Genomic DNA, 20,443 nt, shown 5'->3' on the forward strand with positions numbered 1-20,443 from the left:
CTGCTCTTTTTACTGTTTTCTGCTCACACAATACCCAGTCTCACTTCCACTCCTTTGCCATGCTGTTCCAGGGTCCAGACACATCCTACTAATTTCTCTCCCTGTGTCTACATTCTCTCTGCCACTGAAGTCCCACCTCCACCATGATGCCTTCCTGGCTACATCTCTCTGTCTCCTCTGAACTCTGCTGCCTCCTCATTCTTGTACTGTCTTGTGGCTACGTCCTCCCATCCCCAGTGCTGGACACAGGTGGACACTGTGCATTGATTGATTGATTGACTGATATTACTGTGGCAAACAGAGTATTGGACTCCAAGATAGCAAGTCCTACAATTCAATCCTCCCTTGGACACTTACAGACCATGTGAGCTTGGGCAAATGACTCTCTCTTTCCAAGCTTTTATCTTCTTAATTCTAAAATGGGAAGGAGGACTAGATGGTCTCTAAGGCCTTTTCAGTTCTAAATTGATGATTTTATGAACTTACCCATCAGAGCCTCAATTTCCTCCTCTGTAAAATGGGGGATTCAATACCTGTACTATAAAGATATAATCCGTATAATTCCCCTTTGGGGAGCAGGGGGTCCTTACTTGTTGTTAAGAACATATATATGTATATATGCATATATATATATATATAAATTCTAGTACCTATAGTATATAGCTATAACCTACATAAATCCCTTTTGGGGGGATCTTCAATAATTTTTAAGGGCACACATATATATATTTATAAATATATAAATTCGAATACCTGTAATTTAAGAGTATATGTGCATGGGGGCAGCTGGGTGGCTCAGTGGATTGAGAGTCAGACCCATATACAGGAGGTCCTGGGTTCAAATCTGGCCCCAGACATTTCCTAGCTATGTGACCCTGGGCAAGTCCCTTAACTCCCATTGCCTAACCCTCACTGCTATTCTGCCTTGGAACCATTACATAGTATTGATTCTAAGGAGGAAGGCAAGGGTTAAAAAATAGAGTATATATACATACATATATGTATATTCTTTAAAACACACATACACGATTACAATTCTTGTAGTATACAGTTATATTAACTTATATAAATTCCCTCTTTAGGGAAGGGCTTCAATAATTTTTAAGCATGTGTATATATATATACATGCAAATATATGTATACTCTTTAAAATATATATGAATATATAGACAAACATTACAATACCTGTAGCATATAGCTATAACCTACATAAATCCCTTGGGGGGGTATTCAATAACTTTTAAGAGTATATATATATGGGGTAGTCAGGTGACTCAGTAGATTGAGAGTCAGGTCTAGAGATGGGAGGTCCTGGGTTCAAATTTGACCTCAGAGACGTTCTAACTGTGTGACCCTGGGCAAGTCACTTCCCTAATGCCTATCTTTTACTGCTCTTCTGCCTTAGAACCAATATACAGTATTGATTCAAAGACTTCAGAAGGTAAGAGGTTTTTTTTTTTAATTACATGAACATGTGCTTTTATATATATATATACAAAAATTATAATCCCTACAGTAAATAGTTATAAATTCCCTCTGGGGATGGTCTTCAATACTTTTTAAATATATATATATATATACAAGTATGTAGAAAAATATATAATATATAATAGTATAACTATATATAAATAAGATATGATAAATATATAGATAATGTAATATATAAGATATAGAAATGAAATATATATGAAACATTCAAGCATATAAAAGGATAATACAGCTATATAACCCACACAAATTCCCTCTTTGGGGGAGGGTTTCAATAATTTTTAAGAGTGAGTGTGTATATATATTTATCTTCTTTAAAATATATAGGTATATGTGTACAAAAATTACAATACTTGCAATATATAGCTATAACCCACATAAATCTCTTCTTGGAGGAGTCTTCCAAAATTTTTAAGAGTATATCTACACACATATGTATGTTCTTATATATATATATATATGTATATATATATAATGTATATTTTAAATTTCCTCTTGGGGGAGTCTTCCATAATTTTAAGAGTACACACATACACATGTAAAATTCTTTAAACATTCATATATATTTATATAAATTATAATTATATATAAATATAGAAATTATATATAATAAATATATATTTATTTATTATTATTTATATTATATATTATATATTTATAAAATATATAATAAATATATAAATATATATAAATATATAAACATAAATATATAAATTATAATCCCTGCAGTATATAACTATTATCTGCATAAATCACCTCTGGCTGGGATGTTTCTCAAAAACTTCTAATAGTATAAAGGAATCTTTGAGACCAAAAACTCTGAGAAGCAGAGGGCGAGAGGTTGGCTGTGACTTCATTTATATTCAAAACTCCAGGTTGAGTAAAGACCTTCTACCAATGCAGTTTTATATGCCACCTGATCGGTGACTCGGGCTGCTGCCTAGAGTATTGCAAGTTTTAGTGACTGGCTCAGGGTCACACAGCTCATAAACATTAGGAGCTGGATTTGAATTTGAGTCTCCTTGGCTCCAAGTCTGATACTCTATGCAGTGAGTAGACAGACTGGTGGGGTCAATGGCAGCTTGTGTGGATGGGAAGGCAGTGGATATATCTCAGAAGTTGCCCACGAGACACTCAATATGAGAGAGTATGGAGCCCAAGGGCAGGAGCCCCTGTCCTGATATCTGGATCTCATTTGATGGGCGAGAGGAGAGGAGTGCAGAGGTTAAAGAGTGTCTCCTTCCCTTCTTTTTGTATCAGAGATGGAGTCAGAAATGGTAGAGAGCCTTCCCTTGGCTTGATGTAGGAAGAAGCACCATGCCCATTATACTTCTCCAATAGAAAAATGAGCTGCCTTTGGAGATGGTCGGCTCCTTCTCATTGGGATGAATGAATGAAGCATTTACCAAGAGTGTCCTATGTACAAAGCATTGTACCTAACACTGAGGATACAAATAAAAAGTAAGACAATCTGTGCTCTCCAAGAGCCCACGTTCTAATAGAGGAGACAACACTAATGGAAGGTTTGGGCTCAAAATCAGATGGAAAAATCCCATGGTCCTTGAGGTACAGCAGCAAGGTAGATCAACTTGATACTAAGTATTTATTCCAAGGCAGTAGAATGATAAGGGCTAGGCAATGGGGATTAAGTGACTTATCCAGGGTCACACAGTTAGGAAGAACCACATTTGAAACTATGACTTCTCATCTCAGACTCTCTATACACTGAGCCACCTTGGTGCCCCAGAAAAGCAAATTTTAATGCTTCTTTGGAGGGGGGAGTGTTATTTAATTTTTAATGCTTCTTTTTTATGTCATTTCCACTTATAAAATCCTATTAGGTTGGGGTGTTGAATGAAGGAAAGGATTTACCTAAATATGCAAGAGAGCAGTGACAACAAACATTTAACAATGCCCCCCTTTCTGGATCTTAAGTAGTTATGGCTATAGCACCTACAGGAGTAGTTGCCAAGCTGCATCTTTTCAGGGATTCCCTTCCAAGAGTACTAGGCTAAAAGTGTTGCCCTTCCCAATGCTCTTGGGTTCAGGGCCCTAGGCTATCTTCATTATAATCTGAGGGGAAATAGTTGTCAAAGTGATGATAGTGGTGATTTGTCTTTCTGTTTGTGTATGCCTGTCTCTCTTTCTCTGACTCTTTTTCCATCTCTGTCTTCAACTCTATTTTCTCTGTCTCTTTTACTGTCTCTATCCTCTGTGCCTCTCTCTCTCTCTCTCTCTCTCTCTCTCTCTCTCTCTCTCTCTCTCTCTCTCTCTCTCTCTCTCTCTCTCTCTCTCTCTCTTTGTTGCTTCAGCTACGCTGGCTTGCCAATTTTGATGGCAATTGGTGGGGCATGGTTGGTTCTTTCTCCCCAGGACTTGCTTTCCAGGCGTTAGTTGAGAGTAGTGGGCTGGAAGCAGAATCATTGGTCTAGAAAATGGTGCCACTCCCAGAGTTCCTCTGCCTAGCTGACTGGTGGTGGAAATTGGTCAGCAATTGCTGCTGCTTGTGATGAGAAAAGTGGGTTCTCTTTCCATGATGATTTCTCCCCTCAAAGACAGACAAAATGGGGATAGTAAGAGCTCTAACCTCTTGGGGTTGCTGGGAGGATCAAATGATATAAAGTACTTAGCATCATGCCTGGTGCATAATAAACCCAATATAAACATTATGATTAGCATTATTGTTATTACAATAATAAAAACGCTTTAAAGACAGAAACTGTCATTTTCATCTTTGTTTTCAGCCCCAGAATCTGGAAGAGGTCAGAGGACCATAGATCTGGAACTGGGTGTGACCTCAGAAACCATCTAGCTTTTTTTGTGCCATGGTTCTCTTGGCAACCTTGAGAAGTTTCTGGACTCCTCAGATCACTATTCTTGAGTACATGAAATAAAATACACAGGATAGAAAGAAAAAGCAATCCTACTGAAATATATATCTATCTGTGTGCCTATATTTAAAGATCATGGACCTCAGGTTGAAATAAAATGCATAAGGAGTTTTACCAACCTTAAAACACTATATAAATTTTCTCATGATTATTATTGAGTCCAACACACGAATGAAAGGAATCTCTACTATGATATATTAACCAGTGGCCATTCAGCCTTTTCTTGGTGACCTCTAATGAGAGCTTGGCAAATACCAATGAACTCCCCATCATAGCACCTTATTCATACATTTTGGGGATGGGACCCATTATTTGATTACTTAAGGGAGCTCCCAGAGTAGGCACTTAAAGGTTAACCCAAGCTATTAAGCTTAATTGAATTGGAAAATGTCTTATCACAATATAATGGAAATCATCATTTCTAATTTCTTCTCCTGGTTTTGGTGCCAACTCGCCATGTAATCTAGGACAAGTCATCTTTCCTCTCTGGAAAGCAGGTCTCATTTTCCCCATCTGTTAAAAAATAAGGCTGTTTTTTTTCAGTCCTGTCTGACTCTTTGGGACCCCATTTGGGGTTTTCTTGGCCAAGATATTGGAGTGGTTTACCATTTCCTTCTCTAGTTCACTTTACAGATGAGGAAACTGAGGGGAAACAGGGTTAAATAGCTTGCCCAGGGTCATATAGCTGATAAATGATTGAGGTTAGATTTGAACTCAGAAAGATGAGTCTTCCTGATTCCAGGTCCAGCACTCTATCCACTGAGCCACCTAGCAGCCCCTAGGCACATTATCTAAGCTCCTTTCCTTCTTTAATATTATATCTTTTATGTATTGGTTCCAAGACAGCAGAGTGGTAAGGGCTAGGCAATGGGGGTTATGTGACTTGCCTAGGGTCACACAGCTAAGAAGTATCTGATGCTAGATTTGAACCCAGGACCTCCTGTCTCTAGGCCTGGTTATCAATCCACTGAGCTACCCAGCTGCCCTATTATGCTTTCTAAAAAACCTGTCTTAGAATTAATACAATGTATTGGTAAGAACTAAGTAATTGGTGTTAAATGACTTGCCCAGGGTCACACAGCTAGGAAATATCTGAAGCCAGGTTTGAACCTAGGTTCTCCCATCTCTGAGCTTGGCTCTCAAACCACTGAGACACCTACCTGCTCTGATATTATACCTTCTATGACTCAAAAGTCCATCTGAAAGCTAACATTTCATTCTATGCCTTGTTCTTCTAGCCTGATATTCCCTATTCCAAGGTCCCTCCCAGCTCTGGCAATTCTGGCTTTCTCTGTTTTGGGGGATCCTTTTCCAGCTCTGAAATTCTATGATTCTTATTAATTCTTAGGTTAGCAGTCATTTTCCAAGAGCATCTAATCAGCTCTTTAAAACCTCTTGAAATGATAACATACCTTAATGCCTTAATGAGCTCTAAATAAAAACCTTATTTAGGATCCTTCCCTCTTTGGCCTCATGTCCTAGCCATTCCCTTCCTCCAGACACCCCCCAGCAGCCTAGGAGCCCAAGAGCCTCCGATAGGAGACAATTGTCTTCTTTTCCCCTTGATTTATTTATTTAAGGAAAACAAGTTTCTCCTAATTAGAAACACTAATGTCAAGATGTTTTACTGACTCCCAGGCTGCCTATTTTCAGATGTTCTGCCTAAAATTATACCTGAGCTTCTGGCATCTGTAGGTTTATTCAGCAACTCCCAGCAAATGGAGGCTTGCGTTGAGAGGTTTTCGTGATTGGGGAGGAAGGGAAGGGGAAAGGAGGGAGGAAAGGAGCCGTGTCCTTTTTAAATAAGGCCAGGGGGAGAGGAAGGAAGGCAAGCTTTGAAAGACACGAGACACCATAGGATTGCAGGGCAGCAGCTCCTTGGGAAAAATCAACTGGCTGAAAGGAAAATGAGGAAGAAATCCATCCAAGCCACCACTGGAGAGCGGTCATCAATTACCATCTAGCTCCATGCAACCCTCCAGAAAATGAGCCGACCAAGAGAGACCGTCTACTTGGGAGGGCATCGGGAGGAGGCATTCAAAGGGTTTGGAGCTCAGAGCCTTCTGCCCACTGTCTTGGTCTCTCCCACACACAGGCAAAGTCATATACTCACACTGAATCCTGTAGGAGAAAAACTACTCCATTCTCTGCATTTTGTTTAGGCTAGACTAATAGACCGAAAGCTGGAAAAGTCGTAGAGGCCAGTGACAACCCCTTCAGGTCATGGATAAGAAAACTAGGGTGCAACTAGAGCCCAGGATTACATAGCTGTTATGGATCAGAGATGGGATATGAACCTGCTTCCTGATTCCAGGTCCAGTTCCCTATCCACTGTGCCATTCTATATCTCAAAGAACTCTATCAGAGATGAATGAATTAATAAAAATATGAATACACAAACACTGCTGCTTGGGGAGACTTGAAGAGGGGCATAGTGACCTCTGTTATTCAAATTTCTTCCCCTCAGACAAGGTGGATAGAACATTGGGTTTTGGGAGCTAAAGATCTGAGTTCAAATCTTGCCTAGCTAAGTGATCCTACACAAGTCACTTAATCTCCCTGTCTTATTTTCTTCTTTAAATACAGATTTTAAAATACAGATGCTCTTATTATAGCATCATTTATTTTTTTTAAACATTATTTTATTTGGTCATTTCCAAACATTGGAAACAAAGATCATTTTCTTTTCCTCCCCCCCACCTCTCCCATAGCTGATGCATGATTCCACTGGGTATCACATGTGTTCTTGATTCGAACCCATTATAGCATCATTTATAAAGCACTTTGCAGACCTTAAAGCTAGCTATTGTTCTCCCTAAACGTATTTTTTAAATTAAATTAAATTTTTATTCACATGCAAAACACACTTCCATATAGGTCATTATAATAGAAGCACATTCATACAAAACCTAAACCATAAATACACTGACATACATGATAGTATTCTTTGAGGTGCATCCATCGGACTCCAACAGTTCTTTCTCTGAATGTCTAAAAGTATTAAATATTGTCATTGTTGAGTCATTTTTCCATCAAGTCCAACTCTTTGTGACCCCATTTTGGGTATTCTTGGCAGAGACACTAGAATGCTTTGCTACTTTCTTCTCCAGCTTTTTTTTTTAATAGATGAGGAAACTGAGGGAAACAGGGTGAAGTGACTTGCCCAGGGTAACACAGCTAGGAAGTGTCTGAGACAGGATTTGAACTCACTCTATCCACTTCTCTGCTTAACAACCCTAGGTTGTAAACCCAAGCTATTGTCATTATTTCATAGTATTCAGAAACAAATGCAAAATTCCAAGGTTGAGACTTAATAAGGGTTCGATGTTAGGTAACAGTCTCTGATGAATCTGACAGAAAAATAGCAACTGAAAATGTCAGTGCATCCTGGAGAATAATTTTCCTAAATCTTCCAGTCCCTCTAGGGTGGACCCTGGTAACGACCTTAATTAGATTAAGGAGTTTCCAGCTCTCGGTCTAGTAACCACCCTAATCCAATGCATTTTCCTGGATCTTAGTTTCTTCTTAAACTTTGACCAAATTTCCTCTTAGAAATTAATTAGACTTTTATAGGGAAGAGGAAAGGACTTAATGAAGGACATTTTTTTCCCTAGAATTTTGATTAAGTACAGATATGGTTTTATTCATTCTGGTAAATCTGGAAAGGATTTCAGTTCAAATATTTATCTGCTAATATCCTCTTTGGTGCAGTGGATACCCATAGTCAGGAAAACTTGATTTCAAAGGTGACTTCAGACACTTGCTATCTGTGTGATCCTGGACAAGTCACTTAACCCTGTTTGCCTCAGTTTCCTCATCTGTAAAATGAGCTGGAGAAGGCATTGGCAAACCATTCCAGTATCTTTGCTAAGAAAATGCCAAATGGGGTTCCAAAGAGTTGGATATGATTAATTAACTAAACAACAAGAAACATCATCTTTAAGAGGCAACTGGTTATGCAGTGAATAGAGCTCTGGTTCTGGAGTCAGAACATTCTGAATTCAAATCCAGTCTCAAACACTTAGTAGCAGAGTAACCCTGGGCACTTCCCTTAAAAAATAAAATCAGTGTTTGCCTCAGTTTCCTTAACTGTAAAATAGAGATAATTTTGTCTACCTCCTAGGGTTTTTATGAAGATGAAATGAGATAATATTTGTAAAAAAGTTCTTAGCCCAGTGCCCATAACATAGTAGGTGCTATGAAAATACTTATTTATTAACCTCTATGAGAAGAGACTTTAATACACTCCCACAACTTCCAGCTTCCTTTCAAGCAAAGCTCCAGTATCATCTCTTACACTAGATCCCTAATAGCATTCTCCCTCTTGAAGCTATGTTGTGACTTTGTACTTACATTGCATATTTGAAAGTCCCTCTCACTTTTGATGTTCTCTGTTTAAAGTTCTTCTTCAGCTCTGATAGTTAATGTTCTATGTTCTCTCCATTAGAATGTAAGTTCCTTGAGGGCGGAACTTTCACTGTTGTCTTTTTATCTTCAGCACCTGAAACAGCGTCTGCCCCTTTCCTGCCTCTCCATCCCCTTCTCCCTCTTTTATGCTAGGACTAGTATAGCTGGGCAACTTAGAGAGTCTTCTAGGGTAAGAAGAGCCCTGAATGTCTCAGTGGTGAGACTTGAACACTGGTCTTACTGGCTCCAAGGTCAGTTCTCCATCATCCAAGCCTGGTTGCCTCTCCAGTGCTCAATACATGTTTACTGAACTGAGTCCCACTCTAACAAGAAAGAAAACCATTTTTCCAGGATGGGAAAAGTGTACCTCGGTCTTCCTTGTCTCTATGATGCTTCTCCTCTCTTCCTTAGTGGCTTCAAGTCAATCAAGGTGAGCCGGCTTTTCCCCCAGATTCCTAGTTGCTATCTTTGATCCCCACAGTTTGGAAGAGGACACCAAATTCTTTGCTCTTCAGAATCCCGGCTTTCATTTCCTCTGACACTACTAAGCTGATGAAGCTTTCTACTTACAGCAACCCTGTGAGGCAGGAAAAGCAAGTGGTATTACTCCCATTTGCAGACAAGGAGGGAAAAGCATCCTGACTGAATGCAGAATGCTGGCCCCAGAGTCAGGGTGGCCCAGGTTCATAAGATCCCGGAAGGAACTCAAAGGACACCTAAATCCAACTCCTTCATTTTACAGTTAAGGAAACCCAGAGAGGTTAGGTAATTTTCCCAACATCACACAGCCAGACAGGGTTCACCTTAACTCTATTATTTTGCCTCATTCCACACTGACACCAGAGCTCTCACCACCTCTCCCTTCCCCATTACTGTTCAGCTTACAGGTTCTTTCTCTCTCCAATATTCCTTCTCCAGCCCCAAAACAAGCTTGCTTCATCCACAACTGCTGGGTAAAACAGCCGGGGAAAGATTTTCTGCCCAAATGAACAGCAGGGATGACGGACAACCAAGCCACCGAGTCTCTCCACCTGACTCCCAGGGATCCTCCGTGGCCCCCTCAAAAAAAAGCTGAAACCATCGGAGACAGCCTACCTCTACCTCATGTTGTCATGACGACCCAGCAGCTGGCTGGGTGGTTCCTGTTCTTCCACTCTCTCACAGCTGGCTTCTCTCATTGCCCACTGGGGCTCCCCTCTCAGAGACACCTGCCCCATTCAGGGATTTATAAGGAGCTGGGATGGGTGGAGCCTTCAGGGATGAAACCACTGGTCATGGGGTGAGGCAGGATTGCCAGATGACCTCACCTGGAGAATGGGCAGAGCTAGCTTAGCTGTGCAGGTGCCTAGCAGGACAGCAAGTGCCAAGGCACAAACATGGAAAGGCCCATATAGAAACCTACACTTGCCCCTGCCTGAGCTGTGACTGCCAAATGGAATCACAGAATGCCAATGCTGGGAAGAGCCTTAGAACAGAGAACATGAGAGATGGGAAGAACCTTAGAATATGAAATGTCATTGCTGGGAGGGCCCTTAGAACAAACACTAAATATTAGCTTGGAGAAGGCCCTCAAGACATAGAATGTCAGAGCTGAGAGTAGCTCAGTCTCTCGAAGGGACTTTAGAAAATTGAGCATTGAATATCAGACACAGACAATGCCTATGAACATAGAATGTCAGAGGTGAGAGGGACCTTGAAAAATCAGGACCTTACAGCCTTCATCTAAAACTTTCATCTGACACATGAAGAAACTGAGGCATAGAACAGTTCCTCATGTTCTAGCTGGGTTATGGCAGAACCTAGGCAAGAGTCCAGATTCCTTGGCTCTTAGGCCAGCTGATCCAACTTGACCATGCCATCTGGGACTGGTATCTGCCTTTGACACCTGGCCTGAACAGTCCTCTAGAAATAACTCTGAGGTTGGCCCCTGCTGGGGGAGGCCCTGTCAGCCCCAGGGTGGTGGCGATCCCCCACCCCTGGCTTTGGAGGAATGCCTCCATGGTCTGTCCAGAGGCCAAAGGGGGATCATTTTCCCTGGTGTCTGCCTTGCTGGCAAACCACAGGACACAATCACCCCTCTTCATTCAGTGCCAGCATGGGTTTGGGGGGAGGTCCAGTTAACATTTCCAGTGGCTTGGCAGAGAGCCCATCCCACTCTAGTTCAGAGCCTCTCCCCATGTTGTCACTAACTATCCCACAGGAGGAGGGAAGAGCAAAACCTGCTGGAGTTAGAACTCCAGGAATGAGCCAAGGGGCTCAGAGGAGAGCACTTCAGTGGGGAGAGGAGATGGACGACCGCTTTGGGCATCCATTATGCTAGGATCTAGCACCTAACTGGACTAACACATCGACTGCTTGGCCTCCACAGCTCCCAGCCACAGTGCAGCAAGAAGTAGCGGTGAGCCAGTGTAGATCAGGTCAGGAGGGTGACATATGGCTCTCATCCTAATCCTGGCTTTCTCACTTCCTACCTGTGTCGTCCTGGGCTTCAATGTTCTCCTCTGTAAAATGTCAGAGGTGATCTAGAGTGACTTTAACCCTTTGGGCTATAAATTTATCATGGCACCATCTTTAATATTGGGGGAGAGGGTTGGACTAGGTGAGCTCCAAGGTCCCTGCCAGCATGCAATCTATTATTCTATGGTCATATTCTATGTTCATATATTATTCCATGTTCTATCTATTATTCTAGGTGTTGGTTTCCCCATATATAAAATGAAGGAATTGCATTAGATGGCCTCTGAGGTTCCTTCCTATCCCAGAATCTTTTGTCCTGGGGCTCTCAAGATGAAAAGCCCCCCTTCCAACTACCATCTCCAGCCCAGCCCTTCACTTGCAGAAAAGTTTAGCCATCTCAGTTTCTGCCCTTCTCCTGTCCCAGCTCTGAGGGGGGATCAACCCTGAAGCCTCTTTGGGCCTTGGTTTTCTTTTCTGTCAAACAAAGGGACTGAATTCCATGCTTTGGGAAGGTCCTCTCCCAGCTCTACAAATCTTCTCCTGGAGGCGAGGGGGTGAGTCTACCGGGAACCCTTCACTGAATCTTTTCCTTGCTGGCAAACTTCCACCCTTCCTTCTCCCCCAGTAGCTGTGCTGTGTATACTCAGAGGCAGCAGGGTCTTTGGAGGCTCAGCTGGTTGGGTTCTGAACGCACAATGAGCGGGTTTCATGAGAAACCAGGAGCAGAGGTTGGGTTGTTTTTCCCCCTTGACTGGCCCCTCCTCCAACACACACACACACACACACACACACACACACACACACACACACGACATGCTCACAGCCCCCAATTTCATGGACTCTTTTAAGACCTCTTCGATTTGCTTTTCTGTCCTGCAAGCAGCATCCGTGCCTCGTCTCCTTCCCGGCCTCCCCCAGTCCTGCCCGCCGCCTCAGAATCCCGGAGGGTCTCCTCTCCTCTCCAGAAATCTCCAAGACATCCCATCATCAAGCACAAACTTGAGAAACAATTGCTCGTCTCTCGCCTCCCCTGAGCCTCGAAGGCAGCTCTGCCTCTCTCTCTCCCTTTCGAGGGCCGGTAACAAGTGAAGCCCCGGCTCCCCATCCCTCCTTTACGACGCCGTTCCCTTTCCAAAATAAGGTCCCTCTCTCCGAGCTCTCCACTCAAGAGCTGCCTTCCACGCAGTCCACAACCCGCTACCTGCCCGGCCAGAGCCCGAGGGCTGCCGGGCTCCAAATGGCACTTCATTGCCCCCCTGGGGAAGTGAAAGTTTCTCCCTGAACCTGTTCGGCTCTGTCTGTCACCTTCCCCAAGCCATCCCTGGCGAATAATGAGCCAATGGCTCCGTTCCCCCACCCCCATGTTGGGGGGAGGGTGTTGCCCGGGGATACAATTCCAGCTCCTTGGGATGAAACCCTGGATTCTTTGCATCTTAGTTTGGTCCCTTTGGCTCTTGCCCACCCTCACCTCCGTCTTTCCGTTTCCCACCTCCCCCCCTTTGCCCTGTTACCTGTGGGGTCGCCAGGAGCTTCCCAACTCTGTCAGCAGCTCTGGCTGGGAGCTTGGCCAGTCTCTCCTCCTCAGCGCCGGAGCCCAGCCGGGCTCCCCCGGCTCCCCCGAGCTCCTTCCAGGTCTAGGATTGCTGCAATCGCGTGGAGGAGATCAGGCTGTGTGTGTGTGTGAGTGTGTGTGTGTGTGTGTGTGAGAGAGAGAGAGAGAGAGAGAGAGAGAGAGAGAGAGAGAGAGAGAGAGAGAGAGAGAGAGAGGTAAAAAAAAAAGGGGGAAGCCAGCAGCCGGTTCCCTCCTGCTTAGCCCACTGGTATTTTCCGTGCGGGCGAGAAGCCCCAGTGGGAGGAAAAGTAACTGCGGGGAGCAGCGGGGGTGGGCGGGGGGGCCTGCGCCCCCCAATGCAGCAGCGGCAGCGGCAGCACGGGAGCCCCGGAGCCCCGGAGCCCGGCGGCCAATAGCGCTCACCGCAGCAGCCTCCCGCTCACGCAGCCGAGCCCCGGCTTGGGGCAGAGCCCGTGCCACCCAGCGGGGGCCCGAGGGCTGGGCAGGGGGTGCGGGCCGTGGGAGCCGAGCAAGGCGCGGAGGCTGGAGCCTGGCTACTGCTGCTCGGGCGGCTCGGGCGCTCCCTTAGTTAACATCTCTATCGGGCTGCCTGGGCTCCGCTCTCCCCTGCTCCACTCTCTCCTCCGCGGCGGCGGCTGTTGCTGCTGCTGCGGCAGCGGCGGCGGCTCCCTCCGCTGCCACTCTATTCGCAGGCCTACAGCACTGCCTACCGCTTAACTCCTTCAGGGCTGCCAGGCCAGCCGGGAAAGGCGCGGGGCTGCCAGCCAGCCAGCCAGCTCGGGGGAGGGGGCGCTGGCCAGCTCCAGGCTGGGGACGGGGGCGGCGGGATGCCGGAGGAAGGCGCTGGCGGCTGACAGCGCCCCCCCTCACTCGTAGGAGCCCCCCTTGTGCGGAGTCCGCAGCCCCCCCTCCCCAGGGTCAACTTAAGTGCTCGGGCCTCCAGGACCCCTTCTCTGACTCCCGCCTGGTGATGCGGTGTGTGGATGTAGGCGTGTACACCCCCCCCACCCCCGGGGATCTATGTAGACACATGTTTATAGACACAGTGTGCAGATATGCACATGTCTGTGTGCACACAGGGCTACACACATACAGGCATTGTGTAAAATACATACATGTACATGTATACACACAGCCGCCTAAACAGCTATACCTATGTTAGATATGCATGAAGAGCTAGACACTGTGTACATACACATACATGCACATGTGCCCAACACACTGAAACACATAAACAGGGATCCACAGACATGCATGTGTCTGTAATATACACTCTATATATGTATATATATTCTCTATATACACTCATAAAGATATAGGTATGCATACACACATGTAAATGTGCATGCATGTCTAAACACAGAGACACCAACATCTATACATACATGCAGGCACACATGGCTCTAAACACACCCAAACATCCCTACATATATGTGTCATATATGTGTGTCTAAACACATAGACAACCAAATTTCCATATATGTTGGGGGAGTGTGCAGGTCTTGGAATAAGGAAGACCTGAGTTCAAGTTCTTCCTGTGATACACGCTAGCCCTCTGACCCTGGGCAGGCCAATCAGCCTTCCATAGCTCTAAGTAATTAGGTTGCAGAGAAGGTACCTACTTGGATTGGTCAAAGGAAATTCTTCATGCGGGAATTTCCTACACGGAAGGAATCTTCGATCTAGTTCCGGTACGTGTCTCCCTCCATCGATCCTAGGACTGTCTTGGGGGATAGCTTATAAGCATTCACCAATGGGGATAGGGGCCAGATCTGTGATTTTAAAGCCCAGAAGTCCCAATGGAATGGTGAAAAGGATGCTGCCTAGGAAGTCAGTTCAGCCATTTTCAGTTGTGTCAGACTCTTCATGACCTCTTTGGGGGTTTTCTTGGCAGAGATACTGGAGTGAGCTGCCATTTCCTTCCCATTTGACAGATGAGGAAACTGAGGCCAACAGGGCTAAATGACTTATCCAGCTAGTGTCTGAGGACAGACTTGAACTCATGAAGATGAGTCTTCCTGATTCCCAGCCCAGAACTCTAACACTGTGCCAGCCAAAAGATCTGAGCTCAAATCCTGCTTCTGGTATTTATATCTTGGGTAATCTTGAGGAAGTCACAGAATCTCTCTGGGCTCATCTGTAAAAGGAGATGACTGGGCTGGCTGGCTCCTTCCATTTCTATTGGAAATCTGTGAATTCCTACAACTCAGCATCTCTTAGGCAAGTTTTCCATCCCATCACTGTAGCCAGGATCACACTGTAGCCAGCCTGGGGCAGAGGCAGACTGCCCAGGCTATCTGGACTCCAAGACCTGCTCTCTACTCACTATGCCATGCAGCCCACAGAGGTGGCAGTTATCCTTATATCTCCAAGGTCCCCAGCCAGTTCTAAATCGTATGATATCTCATCTACACTTATCACATTCCATTTTTAAAATAACGGCTGATGTTTCTATAGTGTTTTAAGGTTTGCAGAGCTCTCTACATTACTTTATTTGATTCCAGCAATGGCTCTGGGGGAAAAAAAGGATTGTTATTATCCCTATTGTACAGATGAGGAAACTGAGGCTTAGAGGAATTGAGACACTGGGTATAGAAGGTGAGATTCACATCTAGGTCTCTCCTGATCTTCCCCAGACCATATTGACTTTGATGGAGTTCCCTCCGTCCCCCAAGCAGACTGTAAACCACATGACAGCAGAGCACATGTCTAACTTATCTTGGGGTCTCCTACTGTGCCTAGAGCAGGAAACACTGACCACAATTCTGGTGAATTATGCGTTGGAACCACAAGATGCAGCCCAGGATAGGGAGGGATGAAGACCAGAGAATCTGAATGCATAGAGGACGACCTTCTCTTGGGTCATCCCTGAGCACTTGGCTCTTGCCTCCTCAGTACCCTCCTCAGTACAGCCAGGAGAACAATTGGAGATCCTTTCCCTGCTACATGATGGTCACATATCAAAAAGATTCATAGATTGTCAGAGCCAGACGCAATCTTAAAGCATGAGAAATGAAGTAAACACGGGATTCGGAGGTCAGAAGATGCCACAACTGGGATGGATCTCAGAACACTGAACATTAGAAGGAGGCACCTCAGCACAGGGACTGTCAGAACTGGGAATGTGGGAGGTGGGAGGGGCCTTAGGACAGGGAATGTCCGAGAGGGGAGGGGGAGAAAATAAAATTCTCTAGGTTCCTCTGTGGTAGGAAGAACCTTCCCTGGAAGCTAAGAGGTCTGGGGGTTTGTCCTTATTCTGAATGACTTTGGGTAAATCACTTCCCCTCTATGGATCTCAGACCCATCCTCTGAGGGGTAAACTGGGGAATTCTGGTAGTCTATAATTCTCTAATATCCATCTCTCCACACTATGTTCCTTTTTATATTCTCTCCCTTCTCTAGTTCTTTGCTACTCTCAGGTGCATCAAGTGCACTCTTTACAATAGCTCCATGAATCCAGGTGTTATTATTCTCATTTTCCAGAGAGAAAAGGTCCAGAGAAATCAACTAAGATCATGAGCACAAATCAGTGAAGCGTTCAAGCCAAGAGTCACCTCCAAGGGTCTTGAGTTCAAGCCTAGAGCTCTTTTTACCCCTCCACTGCCATACATATAGCACAACCCTCTTGGATTTTTTTAAATCCTTATCTTCTGTCTTAAAATTGATGCTAAGTATCAGTTCTGAGGCAGAAAAACAGCAAGGGCTAGATAACTGAGGTTAAATGACTTGTCTAAAGTCATATAGCTAGGAAGTGGCTAGGGTCAGACTTGAATCCAGGTCCTTCTATCTAGCATTCTATCCACGGGGCCACGTAGCTGCCCCTAACAATCCTCTCTTGACTTTCTTCTATCTCTCCTGCCTTCTTTCTCTCTCCTTCCTTTCTCTTTCTCTCTGTCTCTCTGTGTATCTATCCCTCTCTCTTTTCTCCCTCCTTCCCATATTCCTTCTGCCTATCTGTCTCCAGTTCTATCTCTGTCTCTTAGAATTCTTTGTTCTATATATCTTGAATTAGCTAAACAAGTTGTGGTCCATGGTAGTGACATAATATTTCTGTGGCTTAAGAAATTGTGGCTATGATAAAAAGAAAGGAGAATGGAAAAGCTTATAGGAAGTGGTGCAAAGAGAAGTAAGGGGAACACCATAGACCCAATGACCACAACAGCAGAAATGTCAAGAAGAAGGACAAAACAATTGAATCTGAGCATCATGAGATCATCAGGAATAAGCTTGACCCCAAAGGACATGAGCCAACACCTCCCCCAGATGCTTTACAGAAGTGAGGAATGTGTGTGGAATACTGCATATAAAATCAAACTCTTTTTGTGACATGACTGTTTGGCTGAAAGTTTTTTTGTTCCCTTTTCCCCCTTCTTCATCATAATGGACAGTTGTCCAGGACAAAGCAGGGCAAAGGAATTAGAGGAAAATATAGGTGGTGTAAAACCCCAGAAGTCAATAAAAATCTATTTTTTAAAATTGAAAATAAGTATCCCTTGTGTCCTTCAAAGCTCTGATCAAGCACCACCTTACAAATAAATTCTTTGAAGATAACGATAGAGCAATGGGCTCGTTTTTCTGAGTTCAAATCTGGCCTTGAACACAGTAGCTGGGAGATTCTGGGCAAGTCCCTTAACCCAGTTTCTTCTTCTGTCAAATGAGCTGGAGAAGGAAATGGCAAACTAGCTGTGTGACCTTGGGCAAGTCCTTGAACTCTGTTTGCCTTAGTTTTCTTGTCTGTCAAATGAGCCAAAGTAGGAAATGGTAAAGTAGCTGTGTGACTCTAGACAAGTTCCTTAATTCCATTTGCCTCAGTTTTGCCTGTCAAATGAGCTAAAATAGGAAATGGCAAACTAGCTTGGTGACCCTAGGCAAGTTCCTTAACTCCATTTGCCTCAGTTTCCTTACCTATAAAATGAGCTAGAATAGGAAATGGAGAACTAGCTTTGTGACCCTAGACAAGTTCCTTAACCTCATTTGCCTCAGTTTCCTCATCTGTCATATGAACTGGAGAAAGAAATGACAAACCACTTTAGCATCTTAGCCAAGAAAACCCTAAATGGGATCACAAAGAGTCAACAACCATAACAGTAATGAGTGCCCTTCCTCTCACAAAGGTGCCTTGTATTCATTTTGTGTGGGTTACTTTTTAAAGTGCTTGTTGTCTTACTCAGGAGAATGCCAGCATCTTGAAAGCAGGACCTGTTTTATTTTGTTCTTTGTATATCTAGCCTACAGCACAAGACCTGTTATATTTTTGTTATGTAGTCATTTCAGTGAGAATTGGCTCTTTGTGACCCTATATGGGGTTTTCTTGGCAGAGATACTGGAGTGGTTGGTCATTTCCTTCTCCAGCCCATTTTATTGATGAGGAACCTGAGGCCAACAGAGTTAAGTGACTTGCCCAGGGTCACCCAGCTAGTAAGTGTCTGAGGGCAGATTTGAACCCAGAAAGATGTCTTCCCTGACTTCCCCTAACCACTGCTCAGATACATGGTTGCCCCCACTGTATCTTAGGAACTTAAATGTATGTTGATTGATTGAGCGATTTATTGTCTCTATTTCCTAGCCTCCATCTTTCTTTCTCTTATTGATCTTCCCACTTTCCCTCTCTATTTCCCCTTTTCTCCTCAACTCTCACAGATGATCAAAACTGATCAAAACCCTCAGGATGATCCAATGCAGACTCCTCTCCCTATCTTGTGCAGGCCCCCCATAGGGCTCTGTTTAGCCAAGCTGGGGGACCTCAGAGTTAATGAAGTTGTCCCCTGGCACAAACAGCAGAGAGTGAATAAAGCACAAATAAAGAACAACAAATGTCTGTTTTTTTTTGTTTATTTTTTTTTTGTAAGAAGCAGTTGTTCAATCAATATCAATATGCATTCGGTTTCCCTCTTCTCTAAACCCTGTCCCAGCTTTGCCAAACACAGCCAAAGAAAGGCTATTAGAAATATTAAAAAAAAAAAAAACACTCAGAGGCAGCTAGGTGGATACTTTCCAGCTGAGTGACCCTGGGCAAGTCACTTAACCCCCATTGCCTAGCCCTTACCATTCTTCTGCCTTGGAACCAATACATAGCATTGAGTCTAAAATGGAAAGGAAGGGTTTAAAAACAAATCCAAACCCTCTACCATCTCCAATCATCCCTGTCAGAGTCGGTCTGTCCCCAGTGTTTGGAGATGAGGTTCATTTCACAGATGGGTCATCTTTTCAGGTCAGAATTTTACTGCTTTGGGCCCAAGGCAAGACTTAGAGAGCAGAGAGGAGAGGCCATGTGGGACCGCAAAGCTGTCACAAACACACATCTGTGTTGGAGGGCGTTTCGGAGGGCAGAATTCAGTAACACTTTAGAGCTGATTTCAGAAAAGTGTCACCCTATTGATTTTTGTTTTTGTTCAATCATTTCCATCGTGTCTGATTCTTTGTTCTGGGGTTTTCTTGCCAGAGATCCTGGAGTGGCTTATTATTTCCCTCTCCAGCTCTTTTGACAGATGAGGAAACTGAGGCCAACAAGGTTAAGTGACTTACTTACTGTAAGGGCCAGGAAAGTAAGGGGTTAAATTAAAAGGGTTGAACTAAATTTATCAGAGTGTGGTTCACAGGATTACCTGGCTAGAAGAAATGTTTGAGTAAAATAAGAATGAAGGAAAGCTAGATGGGCACTGGGAAATATATTTATTTGGTGGAAGGAATTCCTAAGAAGGGACTTCCTCTGTCAATACAGATAGAAGAACATTCTATTAAAAATATGGCCAAGAGAGTTGCCTACAGTTCTGAGAACTTAAATATTTGTCCAGAGAAGGAATAGGAACCCACTTCTTCCAAGCTCCATGAAATCTATTAGATTTTATGATCCTTGATGGTAGGAAAGATTTTATTCCCCAGCTCCAACAGAGGGCTCAGAAAATTACTTGAAAAGTTCCTTGATTAAATGTCCCCATATTACAGATGAGAAAACTGAGATTCAGATCATTGAAATGACATGGAAACAGTGAAAAGAGTTCTAGACTTGAAATGGGGGCATACCTGGGTTTAAATCCTGCTTTTGACACTTGTTAGCCATGTGACCTTGGGCACAACTCTCTGAGTTTCTCCTTTGTTCCTATGCAGAAGGGGATAATAATGCCCCGAATCCCTTGTTCACAGGGTTGTTGAGGGATTTCCTTGAGAATGATCATCAGAAGTGTTTCTAAAACTTTCAAAGACAGTGTTGATGCTGGCCACAATGATCATCTCCCCATCATATAGCAAATCAGTGGTAAGACAGGGGCTTGGACAGTCAGTCATGGATCACAAAGCCAGAAGCTCCACAGACGCAGTGATATTGAGCCAAAGACTCTATAGGATGATCAAGCTGGGAGGGTCCTTAGAACATGGAAAGTCAGGGCTGGAAGGGGTCTTAGAACAGGGAATGTCAGAGCTGGTAGGAGGCTTAGAACAGGGAATGTCAGAGCTGGGAGGAGGCTTAGAACAGGGAATGTCAGAGCTGGGAGGAGGCTTAGAACAGGGAATGTCAGAGCTGGGAGGAGGCTTAGAACAGGGAATGTCAGAGCTGATAGGAGGCTTAGAACAGGGAATGTCAGAGCTGGGAGGAGGCTTAGAACAGGGAATGTCAGAGCTGGGAGGAGGC

At 44.1% G+C, this 20,443-nt stretch overlaps 1 protein-coding gene across 2 annotated transcripts in view; it reads right to left on the reverse strand.

The window, feature by feature from the left end:
* The window catches only part of WSCD2 (WSC domain containing 2), a 160,784-nt gene extending 147,260 nt beyond the window's left edge, over positions 1–13,524 (reverse strand). The window contains exon 1 of one of the 2 annotated variants that reach the window (XM_007489968.3): positions 12,755–13,524. The gene's annotated coding sequence lies outside the window, so the exon portion shown is untranslated. The remainder of the gene's footprint in view (positions 1–12,754) is intronic. The other variant, XM_007489969.3, reaches the window with a different exon arrangement.
* Positions 13,525–20,443: the final 6,919 nt, after the last annotated feature.

Source organism: Monodelphis domestica, chromosome 3, assembly GCF_027887165.1.
Source record: "Monodelphis domestica isolate mMonDom1 chromosome 3, mMonDom1.pri, whole genome shotgun sequence".
Lineage (NCBI taxonomy): Eukaryota > Metazoa > Chordata > Mammalia > Didelphimorphia > Didelphidae > Monodelphis > Monodelphis domestica.